At 42.0% G+C, this 22,777-nt stretch overlaps 1 protein-coding gene and 1 pseudogene across 50 annotated transcripts in view; both read left to right on the top strand.

Annotated features, from left to right (window-relative positions):
- The window catches only part of LOC103790484 (uncharacterized), a 135,925-nt gene that overhangs the window by 10,287 nt on the left and 102,861 nt on the right, over positions 1 to 22,777 (top strand). For 15 of the 50 annotated variants that reach the window (XR_013527080.1, XR_013527085.1, XR_013527084.1 and 12 more), the window contains 10 exons: positions 1,584 to 1,750; positions 2,553 to 2,648; positions 4,566 to 4,624; positions 12,713 to 12,901; positions 13,530 to 13,624; positions 15,845 to 15,933; positions 17,406 to 17,467; positions 17,747 to 18,009; positions 18,546 to 18,650; positions 21,196 to 21,428. The gene's annotated coding sequence lies outside the window, so the exon portion shown is untranslated. Of the gene's footprint in view, positions 1 to 1,583; positions 1,751 to 2,552; positions 2,649 to 4,565; positions 4,625 to 9,311; positions 9,419 to 12,712; positions 12,902 to 13,529; positions 13,625 to 15,844; positions 15,934 to 17,025; positions 17,273 to 17,405; positions 17,468 to 17,746; positions 18,010 to 18,545; positions 18,651 to 21,195; positions 21,460 to 22,777 lie in introns of those variants that run through there. The other 35 variants (XM_078350290.1, XM_078350289.1, XM_078350287.1 and 32 more) reach the window with 28 other exon arrangements.
- LOC128929822 (U6 spliceosomal RNA) lies at positions 22,628 to 22,725 on the top strand (annotated as a pseudogene).

Here is a 22,777-nt window from a genome sequence, read left to right as displayed (position 1 = left end):
TGATAGCAGTTGTTGATAGCACTAAAATAATTTATCAGTGAGCTCCCTGACAGCTCCCTGACTTTTCTTTTTAAAGAAATAGGGTCGTGTTATGTTTTCTGGGCTGGGTTAGAACTCCTGGGCTCAAGTTATCCTCCTGTCTCAGTCTCCTAAGTAGTATCTAAGCCTACAGCCATGTGCCACCATGCCCAGGTTTGCGCCACTCCCAGCCATAATGTTGCAAAATATTTAAATGTTAGATTCAGAGGTGCATGGGAGATCTGTATATAAATAGCACCATGTAAATTGCTTGTTTTTCTTTAGAGTTTTGTTTGGATGTGGCTTCAGAGCATGGATTAGTAAATTCATTTTTACTTTTTTTTATTAGGGCAGATTCTCACTCTGTTGTTCAGGCTGGAGTGCAGTAGCTCACTGCAGCCTCTTCCTCCCTGGTTCAACTGATTCTCTTGCCTCAGCCTCCTGAGTAGCTGGGACTACAGGTGCTTGGCACCACACCCAGCTTTTTTTTTTGATAGAGGCAGGGTTTCACCGTGTTGGCCAGGCTGATCTTGAACTCCTGACCCAAGTGATCCCCCTGCCTTAGGTTTTCAAAGAGTTGGGATTACAGGCATGAGTCATTGTGCCTGGCTATTTTTTTTCTTTTTTTACATTTTTAAATTACAGTTTTTATGCCTATTCAGAAGTAGAGAAAATAGTACGATGAACACTAAAATGCCTATTCCTCAATTTCTGTGATTATTAAGATTGTCCTACATTTTGTTCTATTTCTTTTCCTCCCTTTGCAAGAATATTGTAAAGCAAATCACAGCCTTAACATCATTTTACCTGTTCAGTGCACATCCCCAAACAGCCACTATCTCCTCACATCTGACAAAATTAACAATGAATCTTTGGTGTCAGCTCATTGTTTGCTGTATATCTGGATCCAAACAATCTTCTTGTGCTAAGTTTGGTTATCATGCCTCTTTTAATCTAAACTAGCCTCTGCTTACTATTGTTATTTCATATTTCATGAATTCTTTGTGGAAAGTTATTTCTTTTAAAATAGCATGCTTACAAGGTTGAAGAGGTAAAGAATATTGATCTTGTGGTTGCAGTGCAGGTGAAAGTGTAGCCTGAAATGTGCCAGTGTGCAGCAGCAATGGAGGAGGGTTATTAAAGGTCACCAGCCGGGAGTAGCAAAAGGCTGCTTCCAGATAGTATTTACAGGCTGGGTGCAATGGCTCATGCCTGTAATCCCAGCACTTTGGGAGGCCGAGATGGGCGAACCACCTGAGATGGGGAGTTTGAGACCATCCTGCCCAAAATGGTGAAACCCGGTCTCTACTAAAAAATACAAAAATTAGCCAGGCATGATGGCAGGTGCCAATAATAGCTACTTGGGAGGCCGAGGCAGGAGAATTGCTAGAACCTAGTAGGTGGAGGTTGCAGTGAGCTGAGATCATGCCACTGCACTCCAGCCTGGGTGACAGAGGAAGACTCCATCTCAAAAAAAGTACTGCTTAGGTTGTATTCTTTATCTTCTATAATAATTTTCTTTCTCTGTCTTCCTAAGCGTATTAAGAAAAAGCTTTATCTTTTAGGATCTTTGAAGATCTTTATTAAGACCAAAACTCTGAAGCACGTTCACATGATTTGTATATGGAAAGACTACCGGAATGCATTTCTTTCGGAAGTCCCTCATGATATGGAGTTCCAAGGCTGGGAAACATCAGTCAAGTGGGCAACTGAATTAAATTTTTATTAAAAGGTAAGATAATCTGCAGAAACAAATTAAGAGATTAATTTGATGAAGATGGGCCTTTCGTTCCATCTCATCATGACTTCTTTCTATTTACACTTAATATTTAGGTTCACTTATTGAACAAACATTTATTTAGTATAAGCATCAGATGTGCAAAATTGGGTTTGACAAGAACCCTGTCATTGGGGGCTTAATACTAAGAAAAATACAATGGAAAGTGTTTGAGCATTTTTGGGGAAGAAAGCAAGGATGGCATATTCAGTTACTGTCTCATTAAACATTAATGAGAAAGTAAAAGCAAAGTATTATAAGTTCCATCAAACAAAACCATTTAAGTTTTTGTTTTTGATAATATTTCTTTAATAAAAAGCTGCTATCATTTCAGACCACTTGCTATTTAGGCCCTTAGGAATTTTTCACTTGAAGGCATGTAAAGAAAGATGAGCATTTGTAATGGATTTAACGTTCATCATTTGACTGCGTGACTGATCCCCAGAGCTGTAATTTTACTAACACATTTTTTCAGAAGTTAGCTAGCAGCTGCACCTCACCAGCCAGCCACCCTCAACATCCACTGCTCTTTTGTTCTTCTATTTCTCCTCAAACTTGGTTACTCTCACAAAGTCATATAAACTTGCATTTCTTTTCTTTCCTTTTTTGTTCCATCACTCAGGCTGCAGTGCAGAGGTGTGATCACGGCTTGCTATAGTTTCAAACTTAAGTAATACTCCCACCTCAGCCTCCCAAGTAGCTGCGACTACAGATGTACACCACTATGCAAAGCTAATTTTTTTATTTTTTGTTGTAGGGATGGGATCATGCTGTGTCGCCCAGGATGGTCTTAACTCCTTACCTTAAGTGGTCCTCCTGCCTCAGCCTCCCAAAGTTCTGGGATTATATGCAGGTATAAGCCACCTGTACCCAGTCCCCTATTTATTTTAAATAACAGCTTTATTGAAATATAGTTAACATCCCTTACAACTGATTCATAAAAGTATGCAAAAGTATTCATGGAGCTGTGCATCTGTCACCACAATCAATTTTAGAAGCTTTCATTTCCCTCCAGAGAAATCTACATTTCTTTGCTACTAGTTCCTACTCCCCCTATACCCCTGTGCTCCCATAGGCAGCCGCTGATCTGTTTTCTGTCACTTTAGAGTTGCATGATCTGGACCTTTTATATAAATAGGATTATGCAATATGTGGGGATCTTTTGTGGCTGGCTTTTGTTTTCGCTCCTAGCACAATGTTTACAGAGTTCCTTCATGTCATGGCATGTGTCAGTATTTTTTTCCTTCTACGGCTGAATAATATACTCTACGGTAGACTCACACTATATTTTATTTATCTGTTCATCAGTTGATGAACATTTCGGTTGTTTTCATATATTGATCATTATGAATAATACTGCTATGAAGATTTTCATGTACAAGTTTTTGTGTGGACATATATTTTTATTTCTCTGGAATCTATGCCTAGGAGAGAACTTGTTGCATTCTATGATACTGTACATTTAGGCTTTTGAGAAACTGTTTTCCAAAATGGTTACACCAGTCAGGTACGGTGACTCACATCTGTAATCCCAGCTACATGAGAGGCTGCTGAGGTGCGAGGATCACATGAGCCTATGAGTTAGGAGAGACCAGTGTGGGCAAGATAGCAAGACCCTGTCTTGATTTAAACAAATAAAATGCAAATGACAAGAAAAGAAACATCCAATCAAAGCAGTTAAACCATTTTATGTTCCCACCAGTAATGTATGTGGGTTCCAGTTTCTACATTTTCACCAACATTTGTTTTTTTGAGACAGGATCTCACTGTGTCGCCCCGGCAGGAATGCAGTGGTGTGATCATGGCTCACTGCAGCCTCGAACTCCCAGACCCTCATGATCTTTTTACCTCAGCCTCTTGTGAAATTGGGACTACCTTCACATGCTACCACACTCAGCTAACTTTTGTATTTTTAGTAGAGACAGTGTTTCACTATGTTGTCCAGTCTGGTTTCAAACTCCTGGACCCAAGTGATCCACCTGCCTTGGCCTCCCAAACTGCTGGGATTACAGGTGTGAACCACCATACCTGGTTATCTCTCTCTTTTCTCTCTTCCCTTCCTTCTTTGGTAGATGGAAGAAAACACTATCCATGTCTTGTTTTTAGGCCTGAGACTTTTAAAGCATATGAGGGGATATGTGATTGTATTTATAGAAGATTAGCGGGAGATAGCCTTGAATACAACGTGATATTAAAGGATCCCATTAAAGATATTTGTAGTATGCTTCAAAAGAGCTGTGTGTTGCTGAGTTACCACTTTACTTGTGAGGACACATGCTCCATGAAGCAGCTAATGAGACAATTTGCAATTGTTACTTTGTTTTGTTACTCTGTAGATTTAGTTGTGCTCAAGCCTTCAGATAACCTTTTCTTAATTTTTTTTCCTGAGACAGAGTCTTGCTCTCAACCCAGCTGGAGTGCAGTGGTATGATCTTGGCTCACTGCAACCTCTGCTTCCTGGGTTCACACAATTCGCCTGCCTCAGCCTCCTGAGTAGCTGTGATTACAGGCACCTGCCACCACTCCAGGCTAAATTTTGTGTTTTTAATAGAGATGGGGTTTCACCATGTTGGCCAGGCTGGTCTCAAACATTTAACCCATGATCTGCCTGCCTTTCAAAGTGTTGGGATTACACGTCGGCGCCACTGCCCCCAGCCTGTCTTTTCTTTTCAAAACCACCCTTGATGATTAAATGTTAAATATGTACTAGTGGATATTACTTTGCTGAATATTGCATGGTGAATATTAAATGTTTATTGTCACCTTTCAGGCATGAACTTATTAATTCTACATGTGAAGATTTACAACTTGATACACCAGCTTCAGGAGGTAGGTCTTCAGTATTAACTCAGATGAGAAGATCATGTGCAGTGATTATTTAATGCTTACCATTGATTATTTAATGGTACCTTTCATGTGAAATCAAATGCCTCTAACTACTAATTATGTGCCAGGACAGGAGAATTCATCTTGTCCAAATTTTATTACTCTCTAGAACAATTAACTCAGTTTGTTTGTATTAACCCATTATAAATATGTGTAAATATTGCATTTATGTGTAGACAGAACTAAAATAACAGTATTTGTTCTACTTCTGAGATGGAATGTTTATCTGGCATAGTACATTGAACAGTTTATTATTGAAGTCTACACCAGTCAACTGAACAAGGCTTCATCAACTGTCTGTGATACCCAGGACATAAGGTTTCCTTTTAGAGTGTGGAGCCATGCATATCATCTCTTAATTGTTAGATGTGTTTTGAAAGAAATAGAATGGATTTGTTTACTGGTTTTGTTTCTGGAGTGGAGAGGGACAAAACAGAATGGACTCACACTGTTTAGATTTCCTAAAATGGAAGGATTGCCAGCAAGATCATATTTCTAGTCTCCCCATAACAAATGTTTTCTTTCTTAATTTTTTTTTTTTTTTGAGATGGAGTTTTGCTCTGTTACCCATCCTGGAGTGCAGTGGTGTGATCTCAGCTCACTGCAACCTCCACCTCCTGGGTTCAAGCTGTTCTCCTGCCTCAGCCTCCCATGTAGCTGGGATTACAGGCACAAACAACCATGCCCATCTAATTTTTTTATAGTAGAGGTGGGGTTTCATTCTGTTGGCCAGGCTGGTCTTGAGATCTTAACATGAGGTGATCCACCTGCCTCAACCTCCCAAGAATCTGCTATTACAGACACCTGCCACCATGTCTAGTTAATTTCTGTGTAGGTAGTAGAGATGAGGTTTCACCACATTGGCCAGGCTGCTCTCAGACTCCTGTCCTCAAATGATCCACCTGCCCTGGCCTCCCAAAATTCAGGGCTTACAGGTGTGAGCCACCCGCATTTGGCCAGTGATTGACTTTCATTTATTTTATATATTTATTGATTTATTTTTTGAGATGGAGTTTCACTCTCATTACCCAGGCTGGAGTGCAATAGCGCGATCTTGGCTCACGACAACCTCCGCCTCCTGGGTTCCAACGATTCTTCTGCCTCAGCCTCCTGAGTAGCTGGGATAACAGTTACGTGCCATCGTGCCCAGCTAAGTTTGCATTTTTAGTAGAGACAAGAGTTTTTAATGTTGGTCAGGCTGGTCTTGAACTCCTGACCTTAGGTGATCTGCCTGCCTCGACCTCCCAAAGTGCTGAGACTACAGGTGTGAGCCACCACCCCCAGCCCAGCTCTTGACTTTTTATAGCTATTATACTATTTTAATGTTGAGTAAATAAATGCTAGCTCAAATGTTGTAGTTCAGGAGAATCTTCTGTTTCTGGTACTTTTCAAAATTATGTTTATAACTCCAGTATGTGTTTTTACGAGTCCAGTAAGGTTGCAGTGATGTTTATGTATTGAAAATACTACCTTTTTAATTTAGTACTATATGTATTACCTAATATTAGCTGGTGTGCTTTTCTGGCTTTATGATATGGTTCAGATTGCTATAGAACGTCTGGCTGTATCTACATTGGCTTAAAGTAATGGGATTTTGTTTTTTGAGCTGGAGTTTTGCTCTCGTCACCCGTTCTGGAACGCAGTGGCACGATCTCGGCTCACTGCAACCTTCGCCTCCCAGGTTCAAGTGATTCTTCTACCTCAGCTTCTCGAATAGGTGGGATTACAGGTGTCCACCACCACGCCTGCCTGATTTTTGTATTTTTAGTAGATGTGGGGTCTCCCCATGTCGGCAAGGCTGATCTGGAACTTGTGACCTCAAGTGATCCATTTGCCTTGGGCCTACTGAAGTGCTGGGATACAGGTGTGAGCCACCACACCTGGCCTATGTCTTTATTGTATTGTTAATTTAGTACAATTCTAAGTAAAAATAATTTGCTATTAACGTTTTATAAATTGACTAACAGTTTTATAAATGTAAGTGCTTTTCATAAGATGAAATAGATTATGTTGTGGGGCTTTTTTGTGATGGTGATTTATTAGATTATTCTGTTTAACGACAATAATTTTCAGCTGTTGTGACATTATAAAAAATCTTCACATTTTATAATTTTAAAGCAGCATTAGTGGTAATTACCTTAGGGAAAGATACTTTGGTTTTGATCTATAAGTACGATATTTCAAGTTTAGTGTACAGCAAAGGATATTAAACTTCAGTGAGCACTAATGTGTTATATGGTGCACTTGAAAGTTTAGGACAAATGTCAATGTTTAGCAAATAGACTTTAACACATAATGATAGCAAAAAATGGAGCTATTCTGATGGGAGATTGTTGGTTATGTTTAATTTTACTACTACCCATGCTCTTGCCATTTTGTTTCTTTGAGAGAGTCTTGCTCTGTCACGCAGGGTGGAGGGCAGTGGCATGATCTCAGCTCACTGCAATGTCCACCTCTCAGGTTCAAGCGATCCTCCTGGTTCAGTGTCTCTAGTAGTTGGGACTACAGGTAAGTGCCACCATGCCAGGCTAATTTTTGTATTTTTAGTAGAGACGGGGTTACACCATGTGGGCCAGGCTGGTCTTGAACTCCTGACCTCAGGTGATCCACCCACCTAGGCCTTGCAAAGTGCTGGGGTTACAGGTGTGAGCCCGTTCAATGACTAGCTCTTGAATTTTTTTTTTTTTTTGAGACGTAGTTTCGCTTTTGTTGCCCAGGCTGGAATGCAAAGGCTTGATCTCAGGTCATCACAACATCCTCCTCCTGGGTTCAAGTGATTCTCCTGCCTCAGTCTCCTAAGTAGCTGGGATTACAGGTGTATACCACCATGTCTAGCCAATTTTGTTTGTTTGTTTGTTTGTTTGTTTTTTAGTCAAGACGGGATTTTTCCATGTTGGTTAGGCTGGTCTTGAACTCCAGACCTCAGGTTTTCTGACTGCCTCGGCCTCCCAAAGTGCTGGGATTACAAGTATCAGCCACAGTGCCCATCCCAGCTCTTGACTTTTTATAGCTGTTGTAGTATTTCAATCTTGAGTAAATAAATGCTAGCTGAAATGTTGCAGTTCAGGAGAATCTTTGGTTTCTATTAGTTAAAAAAATTATTTCTAAGTCCAATGAGGTTACACTAATGTTGATGTTTTGAAAATATTGCATTTTCCATTCAGTACTGCATATATTAAATAACATTAGCCGGTATTTTTTTCTGGCCTTATAATTTGGTTCAGACTGTTGTAGAAAGTCTGGCTCTATCTACATTGGCTTAAATAATGGGATTCTTTCTTTCTTTCTTTCCTTTTCTTGTTTTTTTTTCTTTTTGAGCCGGAGTTTCCCTCTTGTCCCTCATACTGGAGTGCAATGGCATGATCTTGGCTCAGTGCAACTCCACCTCCTGGGTTCAAGTGATTCTCCTACCTCAGCTTCCCGAGTAGCTGGGATTGCAGGCACCTGTCTCCACACATAGGTAGTTTTTGTAGTTTTAGTAGAGATGGGTTTCCCATGTTGGCAAGGATGGTCTTGAACTTCTGATCTTATGTGATTCACTGACCTCAGGCTCCCAAAGTGCTGGATTACAGGTGTGAGTCACTGTACCCAGCTGTAATGGGATATTTTGCTGTAGACTTTGATAATCAGAGTATTAGCATTTTGGAGGTTCTTTTTATTTTTTTCATACTATTTTTTGGACTGAATTACAATAACAGAAGTAAAGAACAAATTATAAAAGTTAAAGAGCAATGCAGGGCATGGTGGCTCATGCCTGTAATTCTAGCACTTTGGGAGGCCAAGGTGGGTGGATCATGAGGACAGGAGATCAAGATGATTTTAGCCAGTATGGTGAAACCCCGTCTCTACTGAATGTACCAAAATTAGTTGGGCATGGTGGCAGGCACCTGTAGTCCCAAATACTCAGGAGGCGGAGGCAGGAGAACTGCTTTCACATGAGAGATGGAGGCTGCAGTGAGCTGAGATTGTGCCACTGCACTCCCATTTGGCAACAGACCAAGACTTCGTTAAAAAAAAAAAAATTAAAGAGCAATACAGATTGAATAATTATTCTTTTTTACAAATTGTATTTAAATGATATCCTTTTTTTTTCAGTTACAGCTCAAGCTGTAAAAGCCAAAGGTCCAGGATGATCTTAAACTTTTTTTCCAGTCTCATGTTGAAGATCTTTATGTAGAAGGACTTCCCAAAGAATTTTTTTTTCTGAGACAAAGTTTTCACTCTTGTCACCCAGCCTGGAGTGCAGTGGCGTGATCTCGGCTGGCTGCAATCTCTGCCTCCTGGGTTCAAGCAATTCTTTTTCCTCAGCCTCCTTATTGGCCAGGCTGGTCTCAAAATCCTGAGTTTGTGATTTACCTGCCTCGTTCTCTGAAAGTGCTGGGATTACAGGCATGAGCCATCATACTCAGCCTATTTTGCATATTTTTATCTTTCACTTTTTAATTTTTCTGGGTCCAACACTAAGTCAGTCATGCCAGTGTTAGCTTTTGAAACGTGGACAATGCTGACATCTGACTGGCATGCAACTGACATTTTCTTTTGGAGTTTTGATTGGCTCCATCTGAGGGGGGCACTCTGTGATGTCACAGGGGTGGGTTTTCAGGGAAGTCACAGGGACAGGACAGGGCCTGGAGATGTGTTGTCTTCTCAGAGTGAAGCCTGGTACTGCAATGTCTATGTCGCTGAGGTAGGGGGATCCCTTCAGTCCAGGAGTTCAAGAGCAGCTTGGGCAACATGGTATGACCTGTATCTGTAGTCCCACTTCAGCCTCCCAGCTACTTGAACCCCAGGGTTCAAGGCTGCAATGAGCTATGATCCCACCACAGAACTCCAACCTGTGAGACTGAGGTACACCCTGCCTAAAAGAACAAAAAGAAAACTATCCAAGTGTGAAGAGTAGGGGACTGCTTAAAGAAAACATGAGGCTCCCTGGGCCCTGTAATCCCAGCACTTTGAGGGCCGAGGCGGGAGGATGGCTTGGGCTCGGGAGGTTGAGACCAGCCTGGGCAACATGATGAAACCCTCTCTCTACAAAACATATAAAAATTAGCTAGGTGCGGTGCATACCTGGCCTAATTTTTGTAGAGATGAGGAGTGGTCTAGCTATGTTGCCCAGGCCTGTCTTGAACTGCTAGGTTGAAGCAACCTTCTGACCTTGTCTTTCAAAGTTGTTGGGATTACAGGCATGAGCCACTGTCCCCACCTGGGTTAGGCTATTTAAGAACATAAGAAAGTGCTGAGGCAGCTCAGTGGCTCATCCCAGTACTTTGGGAGGCTGAGACGAGCAGATCACCTGAGGTCAGGGGATCGAGACCAGCCTGGCCAAAATGGTGAAACTGTCTCTGCAGAATATCCAAAACTTAGCTGGGGGTGGTGGCAGGCTCCTGTATCCCAGCTATTCAGCAGGCTGAGGCAGGAGAATCATTTGAACCTGAGAAATGGAGCTTGCCGTGAGCCGAGATCATGCCACTGCACTCCAGCCTGGGCGACAAGAGTGAAACTTTCAAGAAAAGAAAGTTAAAGAGCAATACAGATTCAATAATGATTCTTTCCTGCAAATTGTGTTTAAATTATATCCCTTTTTCTTTTTGTTCTTATACCTCAAGGTGTAAAAGCCAAAGGTCCGGTGATGATTCCATACCCTTTTCTTCAGTCTTATGTTGAAGATCTCTATGAAGAAAGCCTTCCCAAAGGAATTTGTTTTTCTTTTTCCTGAGACAGTTTTCACTGTTGTCACCCAGGTTGGAGTGCTGTGATGTGATTCTGGCTAACTGGCTCTTGGGTTCAGGCAGTTCTTTTGCCTCACAGTCACCCACCACCATTCAAGACTAATTTTTGCATTATTAGTAGAGAAGGGATTTTTCTATGTTGGCCAGGTTGGTCTTGGGCTCCTGACCTCAGGTGATACTAGGTGGAATAAGGGGGATGGGTGTGATTGGGACAGCCTTTATGGTATGTGATAGGCATGTTCTGCAGTTGACTTCATCTATTTCTAAAACTTCCACTTTTTACTCTCAGCTCTGACAATTGGTTCTTGTTTATTTTATAGAAAGTTTGTTAGAATTAGGTTTATATAGTTTCTTGTTGAATTGACAGAATAATTTTATTTAACATCATTCTTTATTGTGACTGAAAGCCTCTAATTTTTTACTGTTTGTTATGGGCATACTTCTTTTTACAGATATGAGAACGATTTCATTTTATGTGTTTCTTATCTCAAAGAGTTCCTATACTAGATCCTTTCAGATTTGGTGCTAATAACATGAAGTAAGAATTTAATACAAATCTTAGATGTTAGAGGAAAGCCAATCTAAGATCAAAGAAATTAATTTCTTTCAAGTTGAGTTGTGGAGGTAGAGGAGGCAATTGGATAAATGAGTCCAGAAGTAAGGAGAAAAATCTGGCAGTAGATTTAATTTTGGATTTTATACTAGTGTTTTGATAGCACTTGTTTATGTCACCAAAATAACTCATCAATGAGCTCCCTCTCAGGTCCCCATTTCTTTTTAAAGAAACCAGGTCTTGTTATGTTGTCTGGGCGTGACTAGAACTTTTGGGCTCATGTTATCCTCCTGCCTCAGCGTCCTAAGTGGCCGGGGCTACAGGCATGTGTTACCATGCCCAGCTTTGAACCACTCCCAGCCATCAGGTTGCAAAATATTTAAATTTACATAGAAAGGTGCAAGGGAGATTTCTATATAAATAGCACCATGTAAATTGCTAGAATCTTTCTTTTTAGAATTCTGTTTAGATGTGGCTTCAGAGCAGGGAATAGTAAATTAATTTTTACTTTATTTTTGTTTTTGGTGTTTGTTTTTTAGAAGCAGATTCTCACTCTGTTGCCCAGGCTGATCTTGGCTCACTGTAGCCTGTTCCTGCTGGGTGCAAGCGATTCTCTTGCCTCAGCCTCCTTAGTGGCTGGGACTACAGGTGCCTGTCACCACAATTGGCTAACATTTTGTGTGTGTATTTCTGGTAGAGACAGGGTTTCACCATATTGGCCAGGCTGGTCTCTTAACTCCTGACCCAAGTGATCCACCTGCCTCGGCCTCCCCAAGTGCTGGAATTATAGGAGTGAGCCACTGCTCCCAACCATTTTTTTTTTACATTTTTAAATTAGAGTTTTTATACCTATTCAAAAGTAGAGAAAATAGTACGCTCTACACTGAAATACCCATTCCTCAATTTCTGCGATCATTAAGATTGTCCACATTTTGTTCTGCTATTCTTTTACCTCCCTTTGCAGGAATATTATAAAGCAAATCACAGTCATCACATTATTTTATCTGTCTAGTGTGCATCCCCAAACAGCCACTCTCTCATCACATCTGACAAATTTAACAATGATTTTTTGGTGTCGGCTCATATGTAGCCCTTAGTCGAGTTTCCTTACTCTTATCTGAATAGTATCTGAGAAAATTTTGTTTTAAATCTGGCTTTAAACAATCTTCATGTGCTAACTTTGGTTGTTATGCCTCTTTTCATCTAAACCAGCCTCTGCTTACTATTTTTAATTCCCATTCCATGAATTCTTTGTGGAACGTTATTTCTTATTAAACAGCATGCTCACGAGGTTGAAGGGGTAAAGAGCATTGATCTCATGGCTGCAGTGCAGATGAAATTGTAGCCCGAAATGCGCTACTGTAAGGCAGCCAATGGAGGAGGGTTATTACAGTCACGAGCAGATAGTAGCAAAAAGCTGCTTCCAAATAGTGTTTGTGACTGGGCACATTGGCTCATGCCTGTAATCCCAGCACTTTGGGAGGCCAAGGTGGGTGGATCACCTGAGGTCAGGAGTTGGAGACCAGCCTGGCCAACTTAGTTAAGCCCTGTCTCTACTAAAAATATACAAAAATTAGACAGGCATGCTGGCAGGCACCTGTAATCTCAGCTACTCGGGAGACTGAGGCAGGAGGATTGCTTGAACCTGAGAGGCCGAGATTGCAAGGAACTAAGATCATGCCACTGCACACCAGCTTAGGTTATGTTCTTTATTGTCTATAATGATTTTTTCTTTCTCTTCTGTTTAAGGATATTGCAAAACAAAGCTTAATCTTTGAAGATCGTTTTTAAGACCAAAAATTTGAAGGACATGTGAATGATCTGTGTGTGGAAGAACTACTGGAAAACATTTCCTTTCAGAAGTCCCTCATGATAGGGAATCCCAAGGCTGGGAAACATCATTCAAGTGGGCAATGAAATTAAACTTTTTATTAAAAGGTAAGATGATAATCTGCAGGCACAAATTCAGTGTCTTCCCCAAGAAGAGATTAATTTGATGAAGATGGGCCTTTTGCTCACCTCTCATCGTGACTTCTTTATACTTACAATTCACATTTAGTTTCACTTATTAAACAAACATTTATTTAGTATAAGTATCAGATGAATAAAATATGCCCGTACGTACAGAATACAGTGTAAGAGTTGGGCTAGGGTGTCATCAAGTTTTAGAGAGTGATTGCAGCTAATTGACTCCTTGTTCATTCTTGCATTTATTCAATATAGAAGTAGTAAAAGAGGTTTTAAGTTAACATGCTTGTGGATAATTAAGATGGTTAAAAGAGTGGTTTTAAGAATGATAAAAACTTTTGGTTCTGAGGTCCAGAATAAACAGCATTAAGAAGTAATTCTTTTTCAACCTCCCCCTTAGAGGAACAGCTGGCATGAAGTTTACATGAGTAAACAGAGTAGAGAAAAAGGAATGTGGGGTAAACAGGCTCAACCATATGACTTAAAGCTCGAATGTAAGAACTGGCTGTCTTCAGCCTGGCTCATTAAAACTTCGGCTTCCCAAAGGTTTGAGACTATATTCTATACTTCCCTAATATTTCCCTTAATATTTTTCCAGCCACCCTGAGTGAATCCCAGCAAGCCCTGCATAAAATATATCGTTAATTATATTTCCTATTTGATGTTTGACTCCCCCTCCTCCTTCACTAAAAGGTAAGTAAGGGAAGGGATTTTGTCTGTTTTGTTGTTGTAAGCCTAAATCCCTAGAAGTTGCTCAGTAAATATTTGTTGTTTGAATGAATAAATCAGCCTATGATTGAATCAGACAGTCGTCTGTGGAAGGGACTTTTCATACCCGTGGTGCATATCTGTATGATAGCTGGTATAGGGAGGGATGTGGTCAGAATGGCTCTTTCTATGTGGACTAGTTTTGCTTAGCATAATCCCAGCGGGCTCCTATTGGGGTTAAGCCACAGTTTTAACCTTATTTATTAGTATCATTCTTTAATCATAAAGCCAGAGGATGTTAAGATTGGAATCGATCTGGGAGACTATTCAGTCTGCTTTTCTTTTTATTGATGTGAGAATAACAGAGCCTAGAGAAAGTAAGCTGATTACTCAACAATCGTAAAGCTTTCGAGGTCAACCTGAAATTAGGCTTCTGGTGTGAGATTCTATGGTGTTTCCTTCATGTGTTCCCCCTGGCTAAGATAGTTCATGGGTTTTCAGGTTTGACATTTTTCTCTCCAGTCTCTAAACAAAAGCTTTTCTCTGGACATTCGAGGTCAGCACAGATGGGCAATGACCCTGCAATGTGTGGATAATCCCAAAGGTTGACTACTGTGGATGGGAACTATCCCAGATGTGTCAGGAGTACCACAGGCATGCTCACTTCTCCATTCACTGGAGCTGCATACAGTGGAAAGGAAACCCAAATCAAGACACTTGGCTGCTTCAGTTCTTTTATTACGTGTCACAGTCCGATATGTGTCCATTTAAATTCAGACTTTTTGATGAATCGTCAGACCAGCTGCAGGCCCTTTGGCTCAGAAGTCTTGATCTCACCAACTGTTCATTTTCTTAATGGACTTCCTTACTTCAGGCATTTGTGTGTAGCTGGTCTATTGTGGAGTTGTCAGAGGGGTGTGGAGCCCTCTCTTTTTGGGACAGTCAGTTCTCTCCCTGTAGCATGTCCTGAAGTGGGGCTGTCTCCATTCTCTTTGTGTGTGAAATCTTTTGTTAAGCAGGGTAAAGTGAGAGAGGACTCCTAAAGATAAAAACTCCTCCAGCATTTGCGGAAACATGTTTGTGAACTGACCAAGATGTAATTGGATGGCATGAAAAAGGCTAAAATTTATTTAATTTATTACTATCTGGTTTTGGTACATGGTGCCTTAAATTGAGTTTAGAAGAAACTTTGCAGATGGAATTTTGTTCTGTTGCCCAGGCTGGAGTGTAGTGTTGTGATCTCAGCTCACCGGAACCTTTGCCTCCTGGATTCAAGTGATTCTCCTGCCCCAGCCTCCCAAGTAGCTGGGATCACAGGCACCTGCCACCATGCCTGGCTAATTTTTATATTTTTAGTAGAGACGAGGTTCTACCACGTTGGCCAGGCTGCTCTTAAACTCCTGACCTCAAACGATCTGGCCACCTCGGCCTCACAAAGTGTTGGGATCGCAGGTGTGAGCCACTGCGCCCGGCCAAGGGTATCATATTTAATTCTACTCCCTGTGGCCTCTTTTACAATACCAGTCATGCATGGAGCCCATGGTTTTGCTACACCTAGTTTTACTCAAACGAAGGCTCTGGACTCTCATAGTTTACACTGACATATTTCTAGTTTGCCTCTGAAATGCACTCTGAGGATGCTGACTTCCAGATAGTCGTTCTTGGCTTCCAGATAGTTATTTTTGGGTCAAGAGAATTTCAAGTGTTTTGAGTATAGTAGCCACACCTCTTAGCTTCATTTTGGTTTGGTTACAAAATTTATTTTAGCTTAATTTTCTTAGATTAAGTGGGCAAAGACAGAGCAAAAGCTTTTGGGAGGCTGAGGTGGGTAGATCACTAGGTCAGGAGTTTGAGACTGATGTGGCCAACATGGTAAAATTTTGTCTTTACTAAAAATACAAAAGTTAGCTGAGCATAGTGGTGCATACTTGTAATTCCCACCACTTGGGAGGCTGAGGCAGGTGAATTGCTTGAACCCAGGAGCCTCTTGAGAACTTGGGACTACAGCACATGCCACCATACTCAGCTAATTTTTTTATTTGTAGTGGAGATAAGTTTTCTCTATGTCACCCAGGCTGGTTTCAAACTCCTGGACCTAAGTGATTCACCTGCCTTGGCCTTTCAAACTGCTGCAGTTACAGGTGTGAACCATGCCTGTTTTTTTTTTTTTTCTCATTTTTCTCTTCTTCCTTCCTTCTTTGTTAGATGGAAATGTGTCATGTATCAGCTATTCATCCAATGACTGCTCCTCAGTTCCAAATTCAGCCTTCACTGCCTGCTCTGCAAACATAGAGGTGGGATCTTTAAATGCTTCCTCCGTCAACTGGTGCATTATTAAATGTTGTCAGTACATGATGCTTGAGGGGCATCATAAGAGGCTTTTCTTTCTAGTTGTGTACAAATCTTCACAGGCACTGAGCTTCTCCAGCACCAGGCTCCTGCCCTGCATAATGCTTAGTAGCCCGCAGTGACCAGCGGTTTCTCTGCATTTGTCTGGGTGGTTTTGTAGTGAGACAGCTGTTTACCAATACGTTAAGCTAGCACCCTAGATGGTGGCTTTTCAGCAAATTCCAGAAGGCATATTGCTAGCATGTTCCACCAAGTGGTAATGCAGCAATTCTGCCATTGAATTACCCATGACTGTGCCCTGTCCAAGGGGGCCTGGATCTCAACCTTAGTGGGGAATCCCTTCCTTGGTCACTGTATCTCAGTGTAGGGACAGTAGGAAGTTACTGCTCCTTGTAACAGCTGGTCCTATACTTTGTTTTTTTGAGGCAGGGTCTCTCTCTTGCCCAGTCTAAAGTGCAGTGGTGAAATCGTGGCTCACTGCAATCTTAACCTCCTGGGCTGAAGCAATTTTTTCACCTCAGCCTCCCAAGTAACTAGGACTACAAGTGTGTGCTACCACACCTGGCAATTTTTTTTTTTGTTGTTTTTGTTTTTTTTTTGGTAGAGACAGGGTCTCACTGTGTTTCCAAGGCTGGTCTCAAACTGCTGGCCTCAAGCAATCCTCCAGCCTTGGCTTCCCAAATTGCTGGAATTGTAAGCATGAGCCACCTTGTCTGGCCTCTGGTAGCCATATGTTCTCTAGAGTTCTCTTTTCTTTTGTAGCCAATCTCTTATATGGTGTCCCCTTGTTATATAATTAATTTTTTTTTACTTTAAATTTTACCAGTTTAAACTTTGGGTGACTTTTGTCTTTTGATTGGACTCTGACAAATACAGAGCTGATGCTAGGAAGGGTTCTGGGAGAAAGACCCACACAAATGGGATCTGGGCATAGGTTTGGTTATCCAAGGGGCAGCGTTGAGCTCCTTGTCAATGGGAAATGGGCTGCTGGTGATTTTTAGGAAGTGACCTCATAATGTTTCAAGCTACCACTTCCTGTTGATTGTGATGAAATGCCAGCTGAGACACATGCCTTAGGAGCTAAGTGGCTTCTTTACTTGACCACTATGAAGACTTCTGTCGAGAGGGTCCTTTTGGATGCAGTGGAGCAGGGGCACCTAATCCCTGAATCACAGGCCTGTACTTGGCCACACAGCAAGAGGTGAGCAGCAGGTGGGCGAGCAAAGCTTCATCTGTATTTATGGCCACTCCCGTCTTTGCCACCTGATCTCCACCTCCTGTCAGGTCAGTGGCAGCATTAGATTCTCATAGGAGCAGGAACCCTATTGTGTAACTGTGCATGCAAGGGTTCTACCTTGCTGTGTCTTTATGAGAATCTGTTGCCTGTTAATCTATCACTATCTTTCATCACCCCCAGATGGGACCATGTAGTTGCAGGAAAACAAACAAGCTCAGGACTCACACTGATTGTACATTATGGTGAGTTATATAATTATTATATACTACAATGTAGTAATCACAAAGTACACAATAAATGTAATGTGCTTGAAATATTCCAAAACTGACCCCTGCCCCCAGCCTGTGGAAAACTTGTCTTCCATAATATTGGTCCCGGGTGCCAAAAACCTGGGGACCGCTGCACTTGAGCACTCACAGACAGAAAAACACGAAGCTCAAGTCTTAGCATAAGTCACGGTCTAAGATCCAGAGAGCTTCCACGATAGCCCAAACACAATTCCTTATTTCTTGTTTCCACAGGGTTATTATTGAAAATCAAACACAAACTTAAAGGTGTGAATTGCTGAATTACAATGACAGTTGAATTCACTGCATCTCCAAGGTTCTCATGAGAACATTGGGGCACTAATAGGTGAAGAATGGGATTTTCTTTTTGAGACCGTCTCCCTCTGTTGCCCAGGCTGGAGCACAGCGATGTGATCTTGGCTCACTGCAGTCTCAACCTCCCGGGCTTAAGCTATCCTCCTGCGTCAGCCTCTGGGATAGCTGAGGTATGACCACAGGTATGAGCCACCACACCGAACTAATATTTTGTGTTTTGTGGAGATGTGGTTTTACCACATTGCTCAGTCTGGTCTTAAACTCCTGGGCTCAAGACATCCACCCACCTCAGACTTCTAAAGTTTTGAGATTATAGGCAGCAGCCACCATGCCTGGCCCTGTTTTCTTTGGTACTGGTTTAATTTGAAGGCCTCCAATTGTCTTCCTGACTTCTAGGCTTGCTCACTTCAGCCTACTCACTGAAGCCAGAGGAATTTTTCTAAAAGGCCAATTTGGGTCAAAATGGTTCTTGATTAAAACCTGCTGGTGACTGCCCATTGCCTTTCAGATAAAATCAAACTAATTTGGCCACAGGGCCTGGTAAGAGCTGGCCTCGGCTTACCTTTCCAGTTTTATCCTGCACCACCCTCCCCATATCCCTACCCTCCAGCCACATGGAATGTCAGTTTCTTTGGGGGACTTTACTGGTGTCCTTCTTCAGGAAACCTTCCCCTACCCTCATCATCACTCTTTGACTCTCGTCTTTGCTCATCTTTAGCCTCAGCCGAGGTGTCTCACCCCATTCTCTATGATGCGACAAGAAGCCCCTTGGGAGCATTTCAGTCTCACTCTGTACTTCTGTCATTGTGCTCCTCACAGTCTGGTAAGTGTTGGCATACGATTGCTATATTAGTCTATTTTGCATTGTTATAAGCATACATATGAGGCTCAGTAGTTTATAAATAGAAAAGGTTGGCCAGGCACAGCAGCTCATGCCTGTAATCCCAGCACATTGGGAAGCCGAGGCAGGTGGATCACAAGGTCAAGGGATTGAGACCATCCTGGCCAACATGGTGAAACCCCATCTCTACTAAAACACAAAAATCAGCTGGCCTTGCTGGTGCATGCCTGTAATCCCAGCTACTCAGGAGGCCGAGGCAGGAGAATTACTTGAACCCAGGAGGTGGAGGTTGCAGTAAGTCTACATCATGCTACTGCACTCCAGCCTGGATGATAGAGTGAGACTCCATCTCAAAATAATCATCATCATCATAACAAACTTAGCTAGGTATGGTGGTCCATGCTTGTAATCCCAGCTACTTGGGAGGCAAGATCCCTTGAGCCCAGGAGATGGAATCTGCAGTGAGTCATAATCACCTCACTTTACTTCAAGCCTGTGTGACAGAAGTGAACTCTGTATCCAAAAAAGAAAATAGTCATTGGGGAAAAAAGACTAAACAAGCAAAGGTGTCAGGAGAGTCCTGTGAATGTGGGTCATGTCAGCAGAGTGTAGGGACTACTGGGCAGGAGGGACTTGAAGAACGGGGTGGTGGAGACAAGGTCATTCATCCTAAACAGTTTGCCCTGTAGCATGTAGATCAAATATCCAATGTTGGCTGCTGGTGACTGAACTGGGCTTCCTGTTTCTGTGTTTGGTTTGACCATCACAATGTTGAAAAACCTTTGAAGTGAATACCTTGCCATTTGCTACAGTTCCTCCTGGGCTCTGTCATTACTCCAGCCTCCTTTCTTCACGTAGGTTGCCTGATATGCTGAAACCTGTGTTTGCTCTCCCTGCAGATGGGTGGGTAGGAGGTGATTTAAGGAGGAACATTTAATATATAAGATTTTATATATGTATATATATGTGCGTGTGTGTGCATGTATATGTGTGTATATATATGTGTGTGTGTATATATGTGTATGTGTGTGTGTGTATATATATATATATGAAAGTAAATAGACTGGGTGTGGTGGCTAAAGCCTATAATTCCAGCACTTTGGGGCACCAAGGCAGGAGGATTAGTTTGATCTAGGAGTTCAAGACCAGCCTAGGCCACATAGTGGCCTTCTCTACAAAAAATTTAACAAATTCGGCATGGGGGCATACACCTGTAATTTGAGTTACTTGGTTAGGCTGAAGTGGGAGGATTGCTTGAGCCCAGGAGTTGAAATCTGCAGTGAGCTGGGATCTCACCACTGTGCTCCAGTCTTGGTAACAGAGTGAGATCCTATCTCAGAAAAAAAAAGAGAGAAATAGATCCAGCACTGGTGGGAGTATACTTTTGAGTGCTCTTTAGGAGAAAATTATATTTTAATGTTTTTTTTCTTAAGTTTTTTATATTCTAGCAAACCATTTCTTCAACAAGGAGAAATAAATGTCATCCAAAGAGCCCTAGGAGCAAGGGCAGACTCAGAAAGTCAGAAGCACTGTAGTCATTTTGAGCAGCTTCTATCTTCGGACTGCTAAGCTGGCCAGTGCCAGGCTGGGTCCATTTTTTTCTCCTCTTCAATTTCTTAAACTGAAAGAGTCCTGCTAGAATCTGAAGTCAGATCTGTAGGTCAGCATGGAGTCAGCAGTTTGCTATGTTGTGAGGTCTTACCCCAGGAACTACAGAATACAAAATGCAAGAGAAAGCTGGAATAGAGCATCTCTCAGGGAAATGAGAGCCAGAGATACGGCAGTGCCCTATGGAGACAGCCAGCCTTGTGGAAAGGCTGTACTTTGTTTAGATGGCCACAATCTGGAATGTGACCTTTAATATTATTGGTCCACAAACTCCGGTTTCTCGTTTTTCCTGCAGAGGTCAGTGTCGTAGGGAGTGGTTCATCTTAGCAGAATTTCCTGGTTTTCATGGCAGGTGTTCCATTTGTTAATTGACAAAGGAGGCATATTTCTCCTCTGGTAACCAGAATATTTATGTCATTTCCCTCGGGACTCCCTTGAAGGTTCTTGGGAAACTAAGCAGAGGATGAGGAAAGGTTGTGAACACGCTTGCTGGTCCCTTCCTGTCCTACAAAAGAGCACACCTCTTCTGTAACCGGAAGACCCTTTTCATTAGTCAAGGCTGGACAGACTGAGGGGTGTGTGTGTGTAGACACGGTCTCACTCTGTTACCCAGGCTGGAGTGTAGTGGTGAGATCATTGCTCACAGCAGCTTCCACTTCCTGGGTTCAACTATCCTCCCACTTAAGCCTCCAGGGTAGCTAGGACTATAGGAATGTGCTGCCATACCCAGCTCATTTTCTAATTTTTTTTTTTTTTTTTTTTGTAGAGTTGAGGTTTCACTGTGTTGCCAAGGCTGGTCTTAAACTCTTGGCCTCACGGGATCCTTCTATCTTAGTCTCCCAGTGGGCTGGGATTATAGATACGCAGCACCTCACCTGACCTGTGATGAGTTTTTGACAATGTCATTCCTTTTTTACAGAAGCACCTAAGCTGAAGAGTCCCTTGAGAACAAGTACTATCCTGTGGTTTCATAACCTTTCTTCCATTTGTGGTTCTTGCCGAGTTAAATTTAAAGTGCATCTTATCAAGATGGATAAACCCAACTTTTCCAGAGCTGGAATATAGAAAATGGATGGACATATAAGTCCCACTCACCCATAGCCAAGGCATGGAGACCTGAACACACCTGAGCCCTAGACATCACATTTCATTGTGAGTAGCTCTGAGATAACACTTCTGGTTGGTAAGTGCCCGCTGGCAATAGTTGATGTAGCAGCAAGTGAAGGAATAAAGAGTCAAGAAAACATTTTCTGTTCCCAATTCTAGCATTAATTTGATTAGATAATTATTCTATGAAGAATTTTCATATGCCACAGTTGTCACCCAATTCTCAAGTGAACTGAAAAATTGTATTTAAAAGTCAACCTTCTCTCACTGTTGCCCAGACTGGAGTGCAGTGGTGCAGTTATGGCTCACTGCAGCCTCAACCTACTAGGCTAAAGCAATCCTTCCTCAGCCTCACAAGTAGCTGGGACTACAGATGCTTGCATGGATTTTGGTCTACGTGGATATTGGGGAGCTGGAACCAATCTCCCCATATACCAAGGGACAGATTGTATCTGTTTTGTTTTCTTTTGTTTTTGAGACAGTCTTTCTGTTGCCTAGGCTGGAGTGCAATGGCACAATCTCAGCTCACTGCAACCTCCACCTCCCAGGGTTAAGAGTAGGCTAAGATTACAGGTACCTTCTATCATGCTGAGCTAATTTTTGTATTTTTGTAGAGACAGGGTTTTATTATGTTGGCCAGACTGGTCTTGAGCTCCTGACTTCAGGTGATCTACCTGGCCTCAACCTCCCAAAGTGCTGGGATTACAGCTGTGAGTCACTGTGCTGGGCCTTTTTCTCTTTTTTTTTTTCAAGGTGGAGTTTTGCACTTTCTCCCAGGCTGGAGAGCAATGGTGCACTCTCAGCTCACCACAACCTCCACCTCCCAGGTTCAAGTGATTCTCCTGCCTCAGCTTCCAGAGTAGCTAGGGTTACAGGCACCACCGCACCTAATTTTGTATTTTTTAGTAGAGATGGGGTTTCTCCATGTTAGGTCAGGCTAGGCTTGAACCCCTGACCTTAGGTGATCCACCTGCCTTGGCCTCCCAAAGTGCTGAGATTACAAGTGTGAGCCACCGCACCCAGCCTCTATCTGTTTTTACAGTTATGCTGTTAAATACATGTTCCAAGACAGTGGTAAATTTTGAATGACAATTTTTAATTGAGTGGAATTACCATAAAAATAATAAAAGTATCAGCTAATATTTACTGAGCTGTTACTAGGTACCTATAAATACCATAGATTTTTAAATTCCCCATAACTCTTCCTTATTTCGCTTAACCGCTCTATCTGAAATTACTCATGCTTGCTTCAGTAGCACATATCCTAAAGCCGGAATAATAGAGAGATTGGCATGGCCTCTGCAAGAATGACGTGCAGATCTGTGAAGTGTTACGTATGTTTTTAAAACGGAAAAATACTACTCTTAGATTTACTGTGTTTGTGCATATGACCT

This window comes from Callithrix jacchus, chromosome 15 (assembly GCF_049354715.1).
Source record: "Callithrix jacchus isolate 240 chromosome 15, calJac240_pri, whole genome shotgun sequence".
Lineage (NCBI taxonomy): Eukaryota > Metazoa > Chordata > Mammalia > Primates > Cebidae > Callithrix > Callithrix jacchus.
Note: the sequence above shows the minus strand (reverse complement) of the source record. Positions and strands in the feature narration are given on the sequence as shown.